Below are 19,914 nucleotides of genomic sequence, written 5' to 3'. Positions count from 1 at the left end.
ATACCCTTTATTTCCTTCTCTTGCCTGATTGCCCTGGCCAGAACTTCCATTCTATGTTGAATAGGAGTGGTGAGAAGGAGAGAGGGCTTCCTTGTCTTGTGCCAGATTCCAAGGGGAATGCTTCCAGCTTTTGCCCATTTAGTATGATATTGGCTGTGGGTTGGTCAGAAATGGCTCTTAATATTTTGAGATGTGTTCCATCAATACCTAGTTTATTGAGAGTTGTTAACATGAAGTGATGTTAAATTTTATCAAAGGCCTTTTCTGCATCTGTTGAGATAATTGCGTGACTTTTGTCTTTAGTTCTGTTTATGTGATGAATTACATTTATTGATTTGTGTATGTTGAACCATGCTTGCATCCCAGGGATAAAGCTGACTTGATCATGGTGGATAACCTTTTTGATGCTGCTGGATTTGGTTTGTCAGTATTTTACTGAGGACTTTTGCGTCAATGTTCATCAGGGATATTGGCCTGAAGTTTTCTTTTTCTGTTATATCTGTGCCAGGTTTTGGTATCAGGATGATGCTGGCCTCATAAAATGAGTGAAAGAAAAGTCCCTCCTTTTCAGTTGTTTGAATTAATTTCAGAAGGAATGGTACCCATTCCTCTTTGTACCTGTGGTAGAATTTGGCTATAAATCCGTCTGGTCCTGGGCTTTTTTTTTTTTGGTTGGTAGCTATTTATTACTGCCTCAGTTTCAGAACTTGTTATTGGTCTATTCAGGGATTCAAATTCTTCTTAGTTTAGTCTTGAGATGGTGTATGTGTCCAGGAATTTATCAATTTCTTCTAGATTTTCTACTTTATTTGCATAGAGGTGTTTATAGTATTTTCTGATGGTTGGTGATATCTCCTTTATCATTTTTTATTGTGTCTATTTGATTCTTCTCTCTTTTCCTCTTTATTAGTCTAGCTAATGGTCTATTTTTTTTACCATCATTATTTTTTATTATTTATCTTTACATCCTCAGTGTTGGCAGAGTTTCTGGTGCTTAACAAACATTTGTTCAGATCAGATATGTGGAAAAAATTGTCATTTGCTTATTCAAGTCATGCTTTTCTGTGATATTCTGATCCTAGTTGAACATGCAGAAATAAATGTCTAAAACAGCACCTTGATTCTGGCCTACAATAGAACGAAGTTCCCTGTGATCTCAGATAAGCTTGGCTAAAATAGGACTTGAGTGGAGATAGTCACACTTCAGTGAAGAAAGAGAATCCCCTGTGTAATTTCACCAGGAGATTCAACCTCAGTATTCTGCATCAAAGGGATAGTCCTCCAAATGAGAGGATTGCAACATGTTACAGGCCTTCCAGTTTCTGTTGAAGCTGAGTATGGTTGCCATCTCCTCATCATTCAATTTAAAGTCAAAGACCTGAATGTTCTCAACAATGCGTGCTGGTGTCACAGACTTGGGGATCATAATCACATTCCTCTGGATATGGAAACAGATCAGAACCCAGGCTGCAGTTTTTTTGTGCTTTGCAGCAATCTCCTTAATCTTGGGGTTCTTCAGCAGGGAAGGGTCCTCTGGCTTGGCCCAAGATCTGTCTGGAGAGCCTAAGGGGCTGTAGGCCATAATGGTGATGCCCTTGGAGTGGCAGTACTGGATCAGTTTCTCCTCCATGAGGTATGGGTGACACTCAGCCTGTTAGTCACTTGTTTATATTTCAGTCCAGGTTTGTTCAAGAGCCCTTCTATCTGGAAGTGGTTGAAATTGGAGACCCCAAAGGCTTTTGCCAGCCCCTCGTCCATCAGCTCTTCCACGGCCTCCCAGGCATCCAAGAACATTGCTTTTCCACTGATCATATTACCTTTGTCATCTTTTGGGAAAAAGTCATCCCCAGACTTGAATCCCTGTGGCTAGTGAATAAGATAGACATCCAGATAGCTAAGCTTCAGGTCCTTGAGGGTCTTCTCGTAGGCCTTCCTCACAAGGGGTCTCTCAAAGAAAGTGGACCACAACTTGTTGATGATGAAGAGGTCTTCCCTCTTCACAGCCTTCTCTTGGATGACTTCCCCCACCTCATGTTCATTCTGTTAGACATAGGCACAGTCAATGTGGCGATATCCTGCATCAATGGCCACCTTCACCACTTCTTTCATTTTGCTGAGAGGAGACTTCTAAGTGCCCAGGCCCACAATGGGCATCTCGGCTTTGGTACTGAGCTCTACGAAGGTGGCCATGGTTGGTGCAGAAATGATTCTGAGTGAGTAGGTAGAGGTCTCATGTCTTGCTGTGTCCAGAATTGGTTGCTTCTGGTAGGTTCTTGGTCTCGCTGACTTCAAGAATGAAGCCGTGGACCTTGGCGGTGACTGTTACAGCTCTTAAACATGGTGTGTTCAGAGTTTGTTCCTTCAGATGTGTCTGGAGTTTCTTCCTTCAGGTGGGTTCATGGTCTCGCTGATTTCAAGAATGAAGCCGCGGACCTTTGTGGTGAGTGTTACAGTTGGTGGGGGGGCAGGGGGCTGAAAGAGAGCAGCAGCAAGATTTATTGTGAAGAGTCAAAGAACAAAGCTTCCACAGCGTGGAAGGGGACCCAAGCGGGTTGCTCACGGTCTATATGTATTTTATTAATTTTTTTCAAAAAACCAGCTCCTGGATTCATTGATTTTTTTTGAAGGGTTTTTTCATGTCTCTTATCTCCTTCAGTTCCACTCTGATCTTAGTTATTTCTTGTCTTTTGCTAGCTTTTGGATTTGTTTGCTCCTGCCTCTCTATATCTTTTAGTAGTGATGTTAGGGTGTCAAATTGAGATCTTTCTTGCTTTCTGATGTGGGCATTTAGTGCTATAAATTTCCCTTTTAGCACTGCTTTAGCTGCATCCCAGAAATTCTGGTACTTTGTCTCTTTTTTCTCATTGGTTTCAAAGAACTCCTTGATTTCTCTCTTAATTTCATTATTTACCTAGGAGTTATTCAGGAGCAGGTTGTTCAATTTCCATGTAGTTGTGTGGTTTTGAGTCACTTTCTTATTCTTGAATTCTAAGTTGATTGCATTGTGGTCTGAGAGACTGTTATGATTTCAGTTCTTTTGCATTCACTGAGGAGTGTTTTACTTCCAATTATGCAATCAATTTTAGAGTATGTGCCATGTGGCACTGAGAAGAATGTATATTCTGTTTTTTTTGGGTGGTGAGTTCTGTAGATATCCATCAGGTCCACCTGATCCAGAGCTGAGTTCAAGTTTTGAATATCCTTGTTAATATTCTATCTCAATGATCTGTGTAATATTGACAGTGGGGTGTTAACGTCTCCCACTATTATTGTGTGATAGTCTTAGTCTCTTTTTTTTTTTTTTTTTTTTTTTGAGACGGAGTCTCGCTCTGTCACCCGGGCTGGAGTGCAGTGGCCGGATCTCAGCTCACTGCAAGCTCCGCCTCCCGGGTTCACGCCATTCTCCTGCCTCAGCCTCCCGAGTAGCTGGGACTACAGGCGCCCGCCACCTCGCCCGGCTAGCTTTTTGTATTTTTTAGTAGAGACGGGGTTTCACCGTGTTAGCCAGGATGGTCTCGATCTCCTGACCTTGTGATCCGCCCGTCTCAGCCTCCCAAAGTGCTGGGATTACAGGCTTGAGCCACCGCGCCCAGCGTCTTAGTCTCTTTTTAGGTCTCTAGGAACTTGTTTTATGAATCTGGGTGTTTCTTTATTGGGTGCATATATATTTAGAATTGTTAGTTCTTCTCGTTGAATTAATCCCTTTACCATTATGTACTGCCCTTGTCTTTTTTGATCTTTGTTGGTTTAAAGTCTGTTTTGTCGGAAAGTAGGATTGCAACCCCTGCTTTTGTTTCACTTTCCATTTGCTTGTTAAATATTCCTCCATCCCTTTATTTTGAGCCTATGTGTGTCTTTGCATGTGAGATAGGTCTCTTGAAGACAGCACACCAATTCGTCTTGACTCTATTCAATTTGCCAGTCTGTGTGTTTTAATTGGGGCATTTAGTCTATTTACATTTAAGGTTAAATTTGTTATGTGTGAATTTGATCCTGTCATCATGATGCTAGCTGCTTATTTTGCAGACTACTTAATGCAATTTCTTCAAAGTGTCATTGGTTTTTGCACTTCAGTGTGTTTTTGCAGTGGTTGGTACTGGTTTTTCCCTTCCATATTTAGTACTTTTTTTCAGGAGCTCTTGCAAGGTAGGCCTGGCAGTGACAAATTCCCTTAGCATTTGCTTGTTTGAAAAATACTTTATTTCTCCTTTGCTTAGAAACTTAGCTTGGCTGGATATGAAATTCTGGGTTGGAAATTCTTTTCTTTAAGAATGTTGAATATTGGCCCACACTGTCTACTGGCTTGTAGGGTTTCTGCTGAGAGGTCTGCTGTTAGTCTGTTGGGATTCCTTTTGTAGGTGACCTGGCCTTTTCTTCTGGGTGCCCTTAACATTTTTTTCCTTCATTTTGACCTTGGAGAATCTGATGGTTATGTTTCTTGGGGTGAACTTCTCATGGAGTATCTTCCTGGGGTTATCTGTATTTCCTGAATTTGAATGTTGGCCTGTTTTGCTAGGTTGGAGAAGTTCTCCTGGATGATATCCTGAAGTGTGTTTTCCAACTTGGTTCCATTCTTTCTGACTCTTTCAGGTACTCCAATCAATCATAGGTTTGATCTTTTTATGTAGTCCCATAGTTCTCAGAGGTTTTGTTTGTTCCTTTTCATTCTTTTTTCCCTAATCTTGTCTTCCTGCTCTATTTCAGCAAGATAGTCTTCAAGCTCTGATATTCTTTCTTCTGCTTCATTGATTCAGCTATTGATACTTCTATCACAAAGTTCTCGTGCTATGTTTTTCAGCTCCATCAGGTCATATTGTTCCTATCTAAACTGGTTATTCTAGTTAACAGCTCCTGTAACCTTTTATCATGGTTCTTGGTTTCTTTGCATTAGGTTAGAACATGCTCCTTTGGTTCAATGAAGTTTGTTATTACCCACCTTCTGAAGCCTACTTCTGTCAATTCACCCATCTTAGCCTCTGCCCATTTGTGTGCCCTTGCTGGAGGGTGTTGTGATCATTTGGAGGAGAAGAGGCACTCTGGCTTTTTAAGTTTTCAGCATTTTCTTGTTGATTCTTTCTCATCTTCATGAGTTGTCTAGTTTCGATCTTTGAGGCTGCTGACTTTTAGATAGGTTTTTGTGAAGACTTTTTGGTTGACGCTGTTGTTGCTTTCTGTTTGTTTTTCTTTTAACAGGCCCCTTTTCTGTAGGGCTGCTGTGGTTTGCTGGAGTTTCATTTCAGGCCCTATTCACCTGGGTCCCTCTCGCACCTGGAGATGTTAACTAAGGAGGCTGGAGAACAGCAAAGATGGGAGCCTGCTCCTTCCTCTGGGATCTCTGTCCTCAAGGGGCACTGACCTGATGCCAAGAGTAGTGCTCCGTATAAGTTGTCTGGCAACTCCTGTTGGGGGGCATGGGATCCAGGACCCACTTAATAAAGCACGCTGGCTGCCCCTTGGTGGAGGGGGTGTGCTGTGCTGGGGGGAAACCCCCTCGTCTGGTCTGCTCAGATTCCTCAGAGCTAGCAGGAGGAAAGATGAAGTCAGCTGGTCCATGGAGACCATGGCCACCCCATCCCCTAGGGGCTCAGGCCCAGGGAGATCACCATTCTGTCCCTAAGGCCCTGGGTAGAGTTGCTGAAGTTCCTGCAGGGAGGTACTGCCCAGTGAGGAGAGATGTGTCAGGGTCTGGCCTAAAGAGGCAATCTGGCCATGATCTGCCACAGTCGGTGTGCTGCGCTGTGGGGAATACCTCTTGGATCCAAGCCATCCAGTTTCCCCAGCACCAGCTGGGGAAAAATGGCGGTCTGCAGCTGCAGTGATAGCTGCAGCCCTTCTCCCTCCGGCCCCCGCCCCCACCACTCCCCCCCCTGGAGTTTAGTCATTTTAGGCAGCTGCATGATGGCTGCCGTCCCTTCCCTGTGGAGCTCTGTTGTTTTAGGCAGACTCCAGCTGATTGGCTGTTGAGAATCTGCACAGCTCTGTGGTTGGGACCCAAGGCCCTGGTGGTGGCCTGGGCTCACGAGTGGGGTCTCCTGATCTGCAGGTTGCACAGATCCATGAAGAAGCGTGGTTTCCCAGGCTGGGTAGCAGGATTGCTCACTGCCTCCCTTGGCTGGGGGTGGGGGCTCCCTTTGTCCCATGTGGCTCCCAGGTGGGCTGAGGCACCACTCTACTTTTCTTTGCTCTCCATGGGTCACACCAACCACCTAGTCAGTCCTGATGATAGAACCTGTATACCTTGGTTAATGATGTAGGATTTGCATGCTGTTTTGGTTCTTCTTGGTGGGAGCCTCCCACTGCAGCTCTTTCTAGTTAGCCATCTCAACTCCACCCCACTCCCTCAGTTTCATTCTTATGCATATAGTTATCCCGTTTTTCCAGCATCATTTATTGAAGAGACTGTCCTTTCCCCACCGTATCTTCTTAGTACCTTTGTTGAAGATGAGCTGGCTGTAAATGCATACATTTATATGTGGGTTCTCTATTCTGTTCCATTGATCTGTGTCCCTGTTTTTGCTAGGACCATGCTGATTTTCTTACTATAGCTTTGTAGTAAATTTTGAAGTCAGGAAGTGGGATGCTTCCAGCTTTGTTCTTTTTCCTGAGGACGTCTTTGGCTATTTGGGGGCTTTTGTGTTTCCACGTAAATTTTAGAATTGTTTTTTTCTATTTCTGTGAAGAGTGTCATTGGTATTTTGATAGGAGTTGCATTGAATCTGTAAATTGCTTGGTGCAGTATTGCCATTTTAATGATATCATTTCTTCCAATCCATGAACATGGAATATCTTTTTTTGTGTGTGTGTCCTCTTCAATTTCTTTCATCAGTGTCTTATGGTTTTCTTTGTATAACTCTTTCACTTCCTTGGTTCAGTTGATTTCTAGGTATTTTATATAATTTTGTAGATATTATAAATTGGATTGGTTTCTTAATTTCTTTTTCAGATTTTTGCTTTTGACATATATAAAGTTACTGGTTTTTGTATGTTGATTCAGTACTCTGTAGCTTTACTGAATTTATCAGTTTTAACAGTTTTTTTCATGGAGTCTTTAGTTTTTTTTAAAGTATAAAATTATGTCATCTGTATTTAAGGATAATTGGCTTCTTCCTTCCCAGTTTGGATGCCCTTTATTTCTTTGTCTTGCCTAATTGCTCTAGCCAGGACTTTCAGGACTATGTTGAGTGATGAAAGTGGGCATCCTTGTCTTGTTCCACATCTTTAGAGGATCAAGACTTTTTTCCTGTTCAGTAGAGTATTAGCTGTGGGTTTGTCAAGCATGGCCTTCATTATTTTGAGATATGCTCCTTCTAGATCCAGTTGCATGAGGGGGGTTTTATTATAAAGAGATGTTGAGTTTTATTGAATGCTTTTTTTTCTATGTCTATTGAGATTATCGTATGGTTTTTGCTCTTCATTCTGTTAATGTGGTATATCATGTTGATTGCATTTGTTGAACCATACTTGCATCCCTGGGATAAATCCCACTTGATCATGGTGAATTGTCTTTTTAATGTGTTGTTAAATTTGTTAATATTTTGTTGAGGATTTTTACATCTAGGTTTATCAGTGATATTGATCTGTAGTTTTCTTTTCTGTGTGTGTCCTTGTCTGGTTCTGGTATCAGGGTAATGCTGGCCTCATGGAATTAGTTTGGAAGTATGCCCTCCTTTCCAGCTTTTTTTTTTTTTTTTTTTTTTAAAGTTTGAGTATAATTGGTAATTGTTCTTTAAATGGTTGGTAGAATACAGCAGTGAGGCTGTCAGGTCCTGGGCTTTTCTTTGATGGGAAGCTTCTTACTACAGCTTTGATGTCATCACTCATTGCTTTACTGTGGTTTTTCTATTTCTTCATGATTGAATCTTTGTAGGTTGTGTCTGCCCAGGAATTTATTCATTTCTTGTAGGCTTTCCAATTTGTTGGCATATAGTTGTTCATAATTGTCTGTAATTATTCTTTGTATTTCTGTGGTCTCAGGTGTTATGTCTCTTTTTTCATTTCTGATTTTATTTGGATCTCCTCACTTTAAAAAAATTTAACTTTTATTTTAAGTTCAGAGGTACATGTGCACATTTGTTATATAGGTAAACTTGTATCATGGGAGTTTGTTGTACAGATTATTTCATCACCCAGGTATTAAGCCTAATACCCGCTATTTTTCCTGATCCTCTCCCTCCTCCCAAACTCCACTTCCTGGTAGGCCCTAGTGTATGTTGTTTTCCTCTATGTGTCCGTGTGTTCTCATCATTTAACTCGCACTTATAAGTGCGAACATGCAGTATTCGGTTTTCTGTTCCCGTGTTAGCTCCATCCAAGTTCCTGCAAAGGACATAATCTCATTCATTTTTTCTGGTGGCATAGTATTCCATGGTGTATATATATCACATTTTCTTTTTTCTTTTCTTTCTTTTTTTTTTTTTTTTTTGAGATGGAGTCCCACTCTGTCACCCAGACTGGAGTGCAGTGTTATGATCTTGACTCACTGCAACTTCCAACTCCCGGGTTAAAGGGATTCTCTTGCCTCAGCCTCATGAGTAGCTGGGATTACAGGTGCCCACCACCATGCCTGGCTAATTTTTTTTTTTTTTTTGTATTTTCAGTAGAGATGGGATTTTTGACACGTTGGCCAGGCTGGTCTCGAATTCCTGACCTTGCGATCCACCCACCTCACCCTCCCAAAGTGCTGGGATTACAGGTGTGAATCACCACGCCTGGCCTTCACATTTTCTTTATGTATTCTACCACTGTTGGGCATTTAGTCTGATTCCATGTCTTTGTTCTTGTGAATAGTGCTGCGATGAACATATGCATGCATGTGTCTTTGTAATAGAATGATTTATATTCCTTTGGGTATATATTCAGTAATGGGATTGCTGGGTCAAATGGTATTTCTGTTTTTCAGTCTTTGAGGAATTGCCACACTGTTTTCCACAATGGTTGAACTGATTTACACTCCCAGCAAGAGTGTATAAGTGTTCCTTTTTCTCCGCAACCTTGCCAGCACCCATTATTTTTTGACTTTTTAATAATAGCCATTCTGACTGGTATCTGGATGGTATTGTGGATGGTATCTCATTGTGGTTTTGATTTGAATCTCTCTAATGATCAGTGATGCTGAGCCTTTTTCATATGATTGTGGGCCACAAGTATGTCTTCTTTTGAAGTGTTCATGTCCTTTGCTCACATTTTAATGGTTTTTTTTTTGTTGTAAATTTAAGTTCCTTATAGGTGCTATCTATTAGACCTTTCTCAGTTGCATAGTTTGGAAAAATTTTCTCCCATTCTGTAGGTTGTCTGTTCACTCTGTTGATAGTTTGATTTGCTGTGCAGAAGCTCTTAGTTTAATTGGATCCCATTTTTCAAGTTTTGCTTTTGTTGCAATTGCTTTTGGTGTCTTCATCACGAAATCTTTGCCCACTCGTATGTCCAGAGTGGTATTGCCTAGGTTGTCTTCCAGGGTTTTTATAGTTTTGGGTTTTACATTTAAGTCTTTAATTCATCTTGGGTTAATCTTTGTAAATGGTCTAAGGAAGTGGTCCAGTTTCAATCTTCTGCCTATGGCTAGCGAGTTACCCCAGCACCATTTATTGAATAGGGAATCCTTTACCCATTGCTTGCTTTTGTCAGGTTCTTCATTGAATATCAGGTGGTTATAGGTGTGTGGCTTTATTTCTGCATTCTCTATTCTGTTTACATTGGTCTGCGTATCTGTTTTTGTTCCAGTACCATGCTGTTTTGGTTACTGTAAGCCTGTAGCATAGTTTGAAGTCAGGTAGTGCCTCCAGCTTTGTTGTTTTTGCTCAGGATTATCTTGGCTATTCAGGCTCTTTTTGAGGCTCCATGACTTTTAAAATAGTTTTTTCTAGTTGTGTGAAGAACTAGAAAAATGGTAGTTTAATAGGAATAGCATTGAATCTATGAATTGCTTTGGGCAGTATAGCTATTTGAATAACATTGTTTCTTCCTATCCGTGAGCATGAAATGTTTTTCTGTTTGTTTGTGTCATCTCTGATTTCTCTGAGCAGCGTTTTGTAGTTCTCCTTGTAGAGATCTTTCACTTTCTTGTTTAGTTGTATTCCTATGTATTTTATTTTTTGTATGTGGCAATTTTTAATGGAATTGCATTCCCGATTTGGCTCTCAGCTTGACTGTTATTGGTGTATAGGAATGTTAGTCATTTTTGCACATTGATTTTGTGTCCTGAGACTTTGCTGAAGTTATTTATCAGCTTAAAAAGCTTTTGGGCTGAGACTATGGGTTTCTTAGATAGAAGATCATGTCATCTGCAAACAGATAGTTTGACTTCCTCTCTTCTTATTTGGATGCTTCTTTCTCTTGCCTGATTGTCCTGTCCAGGACTTGCCATACTATGTTGAAATAGGAGTGGTGAGAGAGGACTTCCTTGTCTTGTGCTGGTTTTCAAGGGGAATGCTTCCAGCTTTTGCCCATTCAGTATGATATTGGCTGTGGGTCTGTCATAGATGGCTCTTATTATTTTGAGATATGTTCCTTCAATACCTAGTTTATTGAGTTTTTAACATGAAGAAGTGTTGAATTTTGTCAAAAGGCTTTTCTGCATCTAGTGAGATAATCATGTGGTTTTTGTCTTTAGTTCTATTTATGTGATGAATCATATTTATTGATTTGTGTATGTTGAACCAACCTTGCATCCCAGGGATAAAGCCTACTTGTTCATGGTGGATAAGTTTTTTGATGTGCTGCTCGATTCAGTTTGCTAGTATTTTGTTGAGTATTTCTGCATCAGTGTTCATCAAGGATATTGGCCTGAAGTTTCCTTTTTTTTGTTGTATCTCTGCCAGATTTTAGTGTCAGGATGATGCTGGCCTCATAAAATGAGTTAGGGAGGAGTCCCTTCTCCTCAGTTTTTTGGAATAATTTTAGCAGGAATGGTACCAGCTCTTCTATGTACATCTGGTAGAATTCAACTGAGAATCTGTCTGGTCCTGGGCTTTTTTTTTTTTGGTTGGTAGGCTGTTTATTACTGATTCAATTTCAGAGCTTGTTATTGGTCTGTTCAGGGATTATATTTTTTTTTTCCGGTTCAGTCTTGGGAGGGTGTATGTGTCCAGGAATTTATCCATTTCTTCTAAATCTTCTAGTTTATGTGCATAGAGATGTTCTTAATATTCTCTGATGATTGTTTGTATTTCTGTGGGGTCAGTGCTAAGATCCTCCTTGTTTTTTCTGATTGTGTTTTTTTGAATCTTCTCTCTTCTTCATTAATCTAGCTAGCAGTCTATTTTATTTTTTTTTGAAAACCACCCCCTGGATTCATTGATCTTTTGAATGATTTTTCCCTTCTTAGTCTCCTTCAGTTCAGCTCCAATTTTGGTTATTTGTTGTCTTCTGGTAGCTTTGGGATTTGTTTGCTCTTAGTTCTCTAGTTCTCTCAGTTGTGATGTTAGGTTGTTAACTTGAGATCTTTCTAACTTTTTGATGTGGGCATTTAGTGCTATAAATTTCCCCTCTAACGCTGCCTTGGCTGTATCCCAGAGATTCTGGTATGTTATATCTTCGTTCTCATTCATTTCAAGGAACTTCTTGATTTCTGCCTTATTTTCATTATTTACCTGAAAGTCATTCAGGAGCAGGTTATTCAATTTACATGTAATTGCGTGGGTTTGAATGAATTTCTTAGTCTTGATTTCTAATTTGATTGCACTGTGGTACGAGAGATTGTTACGATTTTAGTGCTTTTGCATTTGCTGAGGAACATTTTACTTCTGATTATGTGATTGATTTTAGAGTACGTTCCATGTGGCAATGAGGAGAATGTATATTCTGTTGCTTTTGGATGGAGACTTCTGTAGATATCTATCAGGTCTATTTGATCCAGTGCTGAGTTCAGGTCCTGAATATCATTGTTACTTTTCTGTCCCAAAGATCTAATATTGTCAGTGGCATACTAAAGTCTCCTACTATCATTGTCTGGAAGTATAAGTTTCTTTGATGGTCTCTGGGAACCTGCTTTATTAATCTGAGTCCTCCTGTGTTGGGCGATATAATTCAGGATGGTTATATCTTGTTGAGTTGAACCCTTTACCATTATGTAATGCCCTTCTTTGTCTTTTGTGATGTTTGTTGACTTACAGTCTGTTTTGTCAGAAACTAGGATTGCAACCCCTACTTTTTTCTGTTTTCCATTTGCTTGGTAGAATTTTCTTCCTCTATTTATTTATTTATTTATTTTATTAGATTTTATTTTTATTTTATTTTATTATACTTTAGTTCTAGGGTACATGTGCACCACGTGCAAGTTTGTAACATAGGTATACATGTGCCATGTTGGTTTAATGCACCCATCAACTCGTTGTTTAGGCATTTCTCCTAATACTATCCCTCCTGCTGCCCCCCACCCCATGACAGGCCCCGGAGTATGATGTTCACCTACCTGTGTCCAAGTGTTCTCATTGTTCAATTCCCACCTATGAGTGAGAACATGTGGTGTTTGGTTTCCTGTCCTTGCGATAGTTTGCTCAGAATGATGGTTTCCAACTGCATCCATGTCCCTGCAAAGGACATGAACTCATCCTTTTTTATGGCTGCATAGTATTCCATGGTGTATATGTGCCACATTTTCTTAATCCAGTCTATCATTGACAGACATTTGGGCTGGTTGCAAGTTTCTGCTATTGTGAATAGTGCCGCAATAAACATACGTGTGCATGTGTCTTTATAGTAGCATGATTTATAATCTTCTGGGTATATACCCAGCAATGGGATCACTGAGTCAAATGGTATTTCTGCTTCTAGATCTCTGAGGAATCACCACACTGTCTTCCAAATGGTTGAACTAGTTTACACTCCCACCAACAGTGTAACACTGTTCCTATTTCTCCACATCCTCCCCAGCATCTGTTGTTTCCTGACTTTTTAATGATCGCCATTCTAACTGGTGTGAGATGGTATCTCTTTGTGGTTTTGATTTGCATTTCTCTGATGACCAGTGATGATGAGCATTTTTTCATGTGTCAGTTGGCTGTCTTCTTTTGAGAAGTCTCTGTTCATATCCTTTCTCCACTTTTTGATGGGGTTGTTTGTCTTTTTCTTGGAAATTTGTTTAAGTTCTTTGTAGATTCTGGATATTAGTCCTTTGTCAGATGCATAGATTGCAAACATTTTCTCCCATTCTGTAGGTTGCTGTTCACTCCGATGGTAGTTTCTTTTGCTGTGCAGAAGCTCTTTAGTTTAATTAGGTCCCATTTGTCTATTTCAGCTTTTGTTGCCATTGCTTTTGGTGTTTTAGTCATGAAGTCCTTGCCCATGCCTATGTCCTGATTGGTATTGCCTAGGTTTTCTTCTAGGTTTTTATGGTTTTAGGTCTAACATTTAAGTCTTTAATCCATCTTGAATTAATCTTTGTATAAGATGTAAGGAAGGGATCCAGTGTGAGCTTTCTACATATGGTTAGACAGTTTTCCCAGCACCATTTGTTAAATAGGGAATCCTTTCCTCATTTCTTGTTTTTGTCAGGTTTGTCAAAGATCAGATGGTTGTAGGTGTGTGGTGTTATTTCTGAGGCCTCTGTTCTGTTCCATTGGTCTATATCTCTATTTTGGTGCCAGTACCATGCTGTTTTGGTTACTGTGCCCTTTTAGTATAGTTTGAAGTCAGGTAGCATGATGCCTTCAGCTTTGTTCTTTTTGCTTAGGATTGCCTTGGCTATGCGGGCTCTTTTTTGGTTCCATATGAACTTTAAAGTAGTTTTTTCCAATTCTGTGAAGAAAGTCATTGGTAGCTTGATGGGGATGGCATTGAATCTATACATTACCTTGGGCAGTATGGCCATTTTCATGATATTGATTCTTCCTCTCCATAAGCATGAAATGTTTTTCTATTTATTTGTGTCCTTTCTCTGATTTCCTTGAGCAGTGGTTTGTAGTTTTCCTTGAAGAGGTCCTTCACATCCATTGCAAGTTGTATTCCTAGGTATTTTATTCTATTTGTAGCAATTATGAATGGGAGTTCACTCATGATTTGGCTCTCTGTGTGTTTGTTACTGGTGTGTAGGAATGCTTGTGATTTTTGCACATTGATTTTGTATCCTGAGACTTTGCTTAAGTTGCTTATCAGCTTAAGAAGATTGTGGGCTGAGACGATGGGGTTTTCTAAATATACAATCATGTCATCTGCAAACAGGGACAATTTGACTTCCTCTTTTTCTAAGTGAATACCCTTTATTTCTTTCTCTTGCCTGATTGCCCTGGCCAGAACTTCCAATACTTATGTTGAATAGGAGTGGTGAGAGAGGGCATCCCTGTCTTGTGTCAGTTTTCAAAGGGAATGCTTCCAGTTTTTACCCATTCAGTATGATACTGGCTGTGGGTTTGTCATAAATAGCTCTTATTATTTTGGGATACGGTCGATCAATACTTAGTTTATTGAGAGTTTTTAGCATGAAGGGCTGTTGCATTTTGTCAAAGGCCTTTTCTGCATCTATTGAGATAATCATGTGGTTTTCGTCATTGGTTCTGTTTATGTGATGGATTATATTTATTGATTTGCATATGTTGAACCAGCCTTGCATCCCAGGGATGAAGCTGACTTGATCGTTGTGGATCAGTCATGGTGCATCCAGTTGATGTGCTGCTGGATTCAATTTGCCAGAATTTTATTGAGGATTTTTGCATCAGTGTTCATCAGGGATATTGGTCTAAAATTCTCTTTTTTTTGTTGTGTCTCTGCCAGGCTTTGGTATCTGGATGATGCTGGTCTCATAAAATGAGTTAGGGAGGATTCCTTCTTTTTCTATTGATTGGAATAGTTTCAGAAGGAATGATACCAGCTCCTCTTTGTACCTCTGGTAGAATTTGACTGTGAATCCGTCTGGTCCTGGACTTTTTTTAGTTGGTAGGCTATTAATTATTGCCTCAATTTCAGAGCCTGTTACTGATCTACTCAGGGATTCAACTTCTTCCTGGTTTAGTCTTGGTAGGGTGTATGTGTCCAGGAATTTATCCATTTCTTCTAGATTTTCTAGTTTTTTTTGCATAGAGGCGTTTATAGTATTCTCTGATGGTAGTTTGTATTTCTGTGGGATCAGTGGTGATATCCCCTTTATCATTTTTTATTACATCTATTTGATTCTTCTCTCTTTTCTTCTTTATTAGTCTTGCTAGTGGTCTATCAATTTTGTTGATCTTTTCAAAAAACCAGCTACTGGATTCATTGAGTTTTTGAAGGGTTTTTGTGTCTCTATTTCCTTCAGTTCTTCTCTGATCTTAGTTATTTCTTGCCTTCTGCTAGCTTTTGAATTTGTTTGCTCTTGCTTCTCTAGTTCTTTTAATTGTGATGTAAGGGTGTCGATTTTAGATTATTTCCTGCCTTCTCTTGTGGGCTGTTACTGCTCTACATTTTCCTCTACACACTGCTTTAAATATATCCTAGAGATTCTGGTACGTTTTGTCTTTGTTCTCATTGGTTTCAAAGAACATCTTTATTTCTGCCTTCATTTCATTATGTACCCAGTAGTTATTCAGGAGCAGGTTGTTCAGTTTCCATGTAGTTGTGCAGTTTTGAGTGAGTTTCTTAATCCTGACTTCTAATTTGATTGCACTGTGGTCTGAGAGAGTTTGTTGTGATTTCTGTTCTTTCACATTTGCTGAGGAGTGTTTTACTTGCAACTATATGGTCAATTTTGTAATAAGTGCGATGTGGTGCTGAGAAGAATGTATATGCTGTTGATTTGGGGTGGAGAGTTCTGTAGATGTCTATTAGGTCTGCTCGGTCCAGATCTGAGTTCAAGTCCTGGATATACTTATTAACCTTCTGTCTCGTTGATCTGTCTAATATTGACAGTGGGGTGTTAAAGTCTCCCATTATTATTGTGTGGTGTTCTCTTTGTAGGTCTCTAAGTCTCTTTGTAGGTCTCTAAGCACTTACTTTATGAATCTGGGTGCTCCTGTATTGGGTACATATATATTTAGAAAGCCCTTTTTGTTGAATTGATCCCTTTACCATTAGGCAATGGCCTTCTTTGTCTCTTTTGATCTTTGATGGTTTAAAGTCTGTTTTATTAGAGACTAGGATTGTAACCCCTGCTTTTTTTTTTTTTTTTTTTGGCTTTCCATTTGCTTGGTAGATCTTCTTCCATCCCTTTATTTTGAGCATATGTGTGTCTCTGCATGTGAGATGGGTCTCCTGAATATAGCACACTGATGGGTCTTGACTGTTTCTCCAATTTGCCAATCTGTGTCTTTTAACTGGGGCATTTAGCCCATTTACATGTAAGGTTAATATTGTTATGTGTGAATTTGATCCTGCCGTTATGATGTTAGCTGGTTATTTTGCCCGTTAATTGATGCAGTTTTTTCCTAGCATTGGTGGTCTTTCAATTTGGCATGTTTTTGCAGTGGCTGGTACTGGTTTTTCCTTTCCATGTTTAGTGCTTCCATCAGGAGCTCTTGTAAGGCAGCCCTGGTGGTGACAAAATCTCTCAGTGTTTGCTTGTCTGTAAAGGATTTTATTTCTCCTTCACTTATGAAGCTTAGTTTGGCTGAATATGAAATTCTGGGTTGAAAATTCTTTTCTTTAAGAATGTTGAATATTGGCCCCCACTCTCTTCTGGCTTCTAGAGTTTCTGCCAAGAGATCCACTGTTAGTCTGGTGGGCTTCCCTTTGTGTGTAACTCGACCCTTCTCTCTGGCTGCCCTTAACATTTTTTCCTTCATTTCAACTTTGGTGAATCTGACAATTATGTGTCTTGGAGTTGATCTTCTTGAGGAGTGTCTTTGTGGTGTTCTCTGTATTTCCTGAATTTGAATGTTGGCCTGCCTTGCTAGGTTGGGGAAGTTCTCCTGGATAATATCCTGAAGAGTGTTTTCCAATTTGGTTACATTCTCCACGTCACTTTCAGGTACACCAATCAAACGTAGATTTGGTCTTTTTACATAGTCCCATGTTTCTTGGAGGCTTTGTTCATTTCTTTTTACTCTTTTTTCCTCTAAACTTCTCTTCTCACTTTATTTCATTAATTTGATATTCAATCACTGATATCTTTTCTTCCACTTGATCAAATTGGCTGTTGAAGCTTGTGTATGTGTTACGTAGTTCTCGTGCCATGGTTTTCAGCTCCATCAGGTCATTTAAGATCTTCTCTACACTGTTTATTCTAGTTAGCCATTTGTCTAATTTTTTTTTAAGGTTTTTAGCTTCCTTGTGATGGGTTCGAACATCCTCCTTTAGCTCGGAGAAGTTTGTTATTACTGACCTTCTGAAGCCTACTTCTGTCAGCTTGTCAAAGTCATTCTCCATCCAGCTCTCTTTTGTTGCTACTGAGGAGCTGTGATCCTTTGGAGGAGAAGAGGCTCTCTGGTTTTTAGAATTTTCTGCTTTTCTGCTCTGGTTTCTCTGCATCTTTGTGGTTTTATCTATCTTTGGTTTGATATTGGTAACCTACAGATGGGGTTTTGGTGTAGATGTCCTTTTTGTTGATGATGATGCTATTCCTTTCTGTTTGTTAGTTTTCCTTCTAACAGGTCCCTCAGCTGCAGGTCTGTCAGAGTCTGGTGGAGGTCCACTCCAGACCCTGTTTGCCTGGGTATCACCAGCAGAGGCTGCAGAACAGCAAATATTGCAGAACAGCAAATATTGCTGCCTGATCCTTCCTTTGGAAGCTTTGTCTCAGAGGGGCACCCACCTGTATGAGGTGTTAGTCGTACCCTTCTGGGAGGTATCTCCCATTTAGGCTACACAGGGGTAAGGGACCCACTTGAGGAGGCAGTCTGTCCATTCTCTGAGCTCAAACACCGTGCTGGGAGAACCACTGCTGTCTTCAGAGCTGTTAGACAGGGACATTTAAGTCTGCAGAAGTTTCTGCTGCCTTTTGTTCAGCTATGCCCTGCCCCCCGATTTCCATCTCTTTCTTTTGAGCCTATATGTGTCATTAAATGTGAGATGGGCCTCTTGAAGACAGCATATCAATGGGTCTTGTTTCTTTATTCAGCTTGCTATTCTGTGTCTTTTAATTGGGACATTTAGCCAATTTAAATTCAAGGTTAGTATTGATATGTGCAGATTTGATCCTGCCATCATGATGTTAGCTGGTTATTTTTTAAACTTGTTTATGTGGTTGCTTTATAGTATCACTGGTCTGTATACTTCAGTGTCTTCATGTAGTGGCTGGTAATGGTCTTTTCTTTCCATATTTAATGCTTCCTTCAGGAGCTCTTGTAAGGCAGGTCTGGTGGTTATGAATTCCTTCAGCATTTGCTTGTCTGAGAGGGGATCTTCTCTCTTTTTTTCCTTAGTCTAGTTAAAGGTTTGTTGATTTTGTTTATCTTTCCAAAAAACTAACTTTTACTTTGGTTGATCCTTTGCACTTTTTTGTCTCAATTTCTTTTATTTCTGGTCTGATCTTTATTGTTTCTTTCCTTCTACTAATTTTGGGTTTGTTTTTTCCTGCTTTTCTAGTTCCTTGGGGTGCATTGTTATGTTGTTTATTTGAAGTCCTTCTATTTTTTTGATAGGTGTTTATGGCTATAAACTTCTCCCTTAGTACTGCTTTTCCTCTATTACGTAGATTTGGTATTGTTGTATTTTCATTTTCATTTATTTCAAGACATTTTAAAATTTCTGTCTTAATTTATTCATTGATCCATTGATCATTCAGGAGTATGTAATTTAATTTCCATGCACTTGTGAAGTTTCCAAGACTTCTCTTGTTATTTTGGTTTTATTTCTAGTTTTATTCCATTGTGCTTTAAAAAGGTACTTGAAATTATCTGGGTGTGGTGGTGTGTGACTGTAATCCCAGCTACTCAGGAGGCTGAGGCAGGAGAATCACGTGAACCCGGGAGGTGGAGGTTGCAGTGAACTGAGATCACGTCATTGCACTCCAGGCCAGGCAACAGTGTGAGACTCTGTCTCAAAAAAAAAAAAAAAAAAAAAAAAAAAAGAAATTAAAATAAAAAGGTACTTGATATGATTTCTTCTTTTTTGGATTTGTTCAGACTTGTCTTGTGGCCTGATATATGGTCTTTTCTGTAGGATGTCCTGTGTGCTGGTGAAAAGAATGTGTATTCTGTAGCAGTTGGTGAAATATTCTGTAAATGTCAGGCCTCTTAGGTCTAGTATGTAGTTTAAATCTGATGTTTCTTTGTTCTTTTAAAAATTGTGGGCCAGACATGGTGGCTCACGCCTGTAATCCCAGCACTTTGGCAGGCCGAGGTGGATGGATCATGAGGTCAGGAGATCGAGACCATCCTGGCTAACACAGTGAAACCCGTCTCTACTAAAAAATACAAAAATTAGCCAGGTGTGGTGGCGGGCACCTATAGTCTCAGCTACTTGGGAGGCTGAGGCAGGAGAATGGTGTGAACCCAGGAGGCGGAACTTACAGTGAGCCAAGATTGCACCACTGCACTCCAGCCTGGGCGACAGAGAAAGATTCCATCTCAAAAAAAATAAATAAATAAATAAAAAATTGTGGTAAAATATGCATAACGTAAAATTAACCATTTTAACTACTTGTTATTGAACTATTCAGGAACGTTAAATACATTTACAATGTTTTGTAACCATCACCACTACCTGTTTCCAGAACTTTTTAATCATCCAGAACAGAAACTCTGTAGCCAATAAATGGTAACCCCACCTTCCTTTCTGCCCCTGGTTTCTGGTAACTTCTGGTTTCTGTCTCTGTAGGTCGCTCATATAAGTGGAATTGCACAATACTTATCCTTTTGTGTCTGGCTTATTTCACTTAGCATAATGTTCTCAAGGGTTGTCCACGTTATAGCATATATCAGAATTTAATTCTTTTTTTTGGCTGAATAATATTTCATTGTACGTATATACCACATTTTGTTTATCCTTTCATTTGATAGTGGACACTTGGGTTGCTTCTAGCTTTTCGCTGTTGTAAATAATGCTACTGTGAACATTGGTGTGCAACTA

At 39.8% G+C, this 19,914-nt stretch overlaps 1 protein-coding gene and 1 pseudogene across 12 annotated transcripts in view; one reads left to right on the top strand and one right to left on the bottom strand.

Annotated features, from left to right (window-relative positions):
- LOC105466141 (catenin alpha 3) overlaps positions 1 to 19,914 on the top strand; it is a 1,883,635-nt gene that overhangs the window by 11,821 nt on the left and 1,851,900 nt on the right. The window lies entirely within an intron of this gene.
- Positions 1,157 to 2,190, bottom strand: LOC105466134 (aldo-keto reductase family 1 member B10 pseudogene; annotated as a pseudogene).

The sequence above is a fragment of the Macaca nemestrina genome, chromosome 9, assembly GCF_043159975.1.
Source record: "Macaca nemestrina isolate mMacNem1 chromosome 9, mMacNem.hap1, whole genome shotgun sequence".
NCBI classification, from domain to species: domain Eukaryota; kingdom Metazoa; phylum Chordata; class Mammalia; order Primates; family Cercopithecidae; genus Macaca; species Macaca nemestrina.
This window is presented reverse-complemented; position numbering and strand designations above follow the sequence as displayed.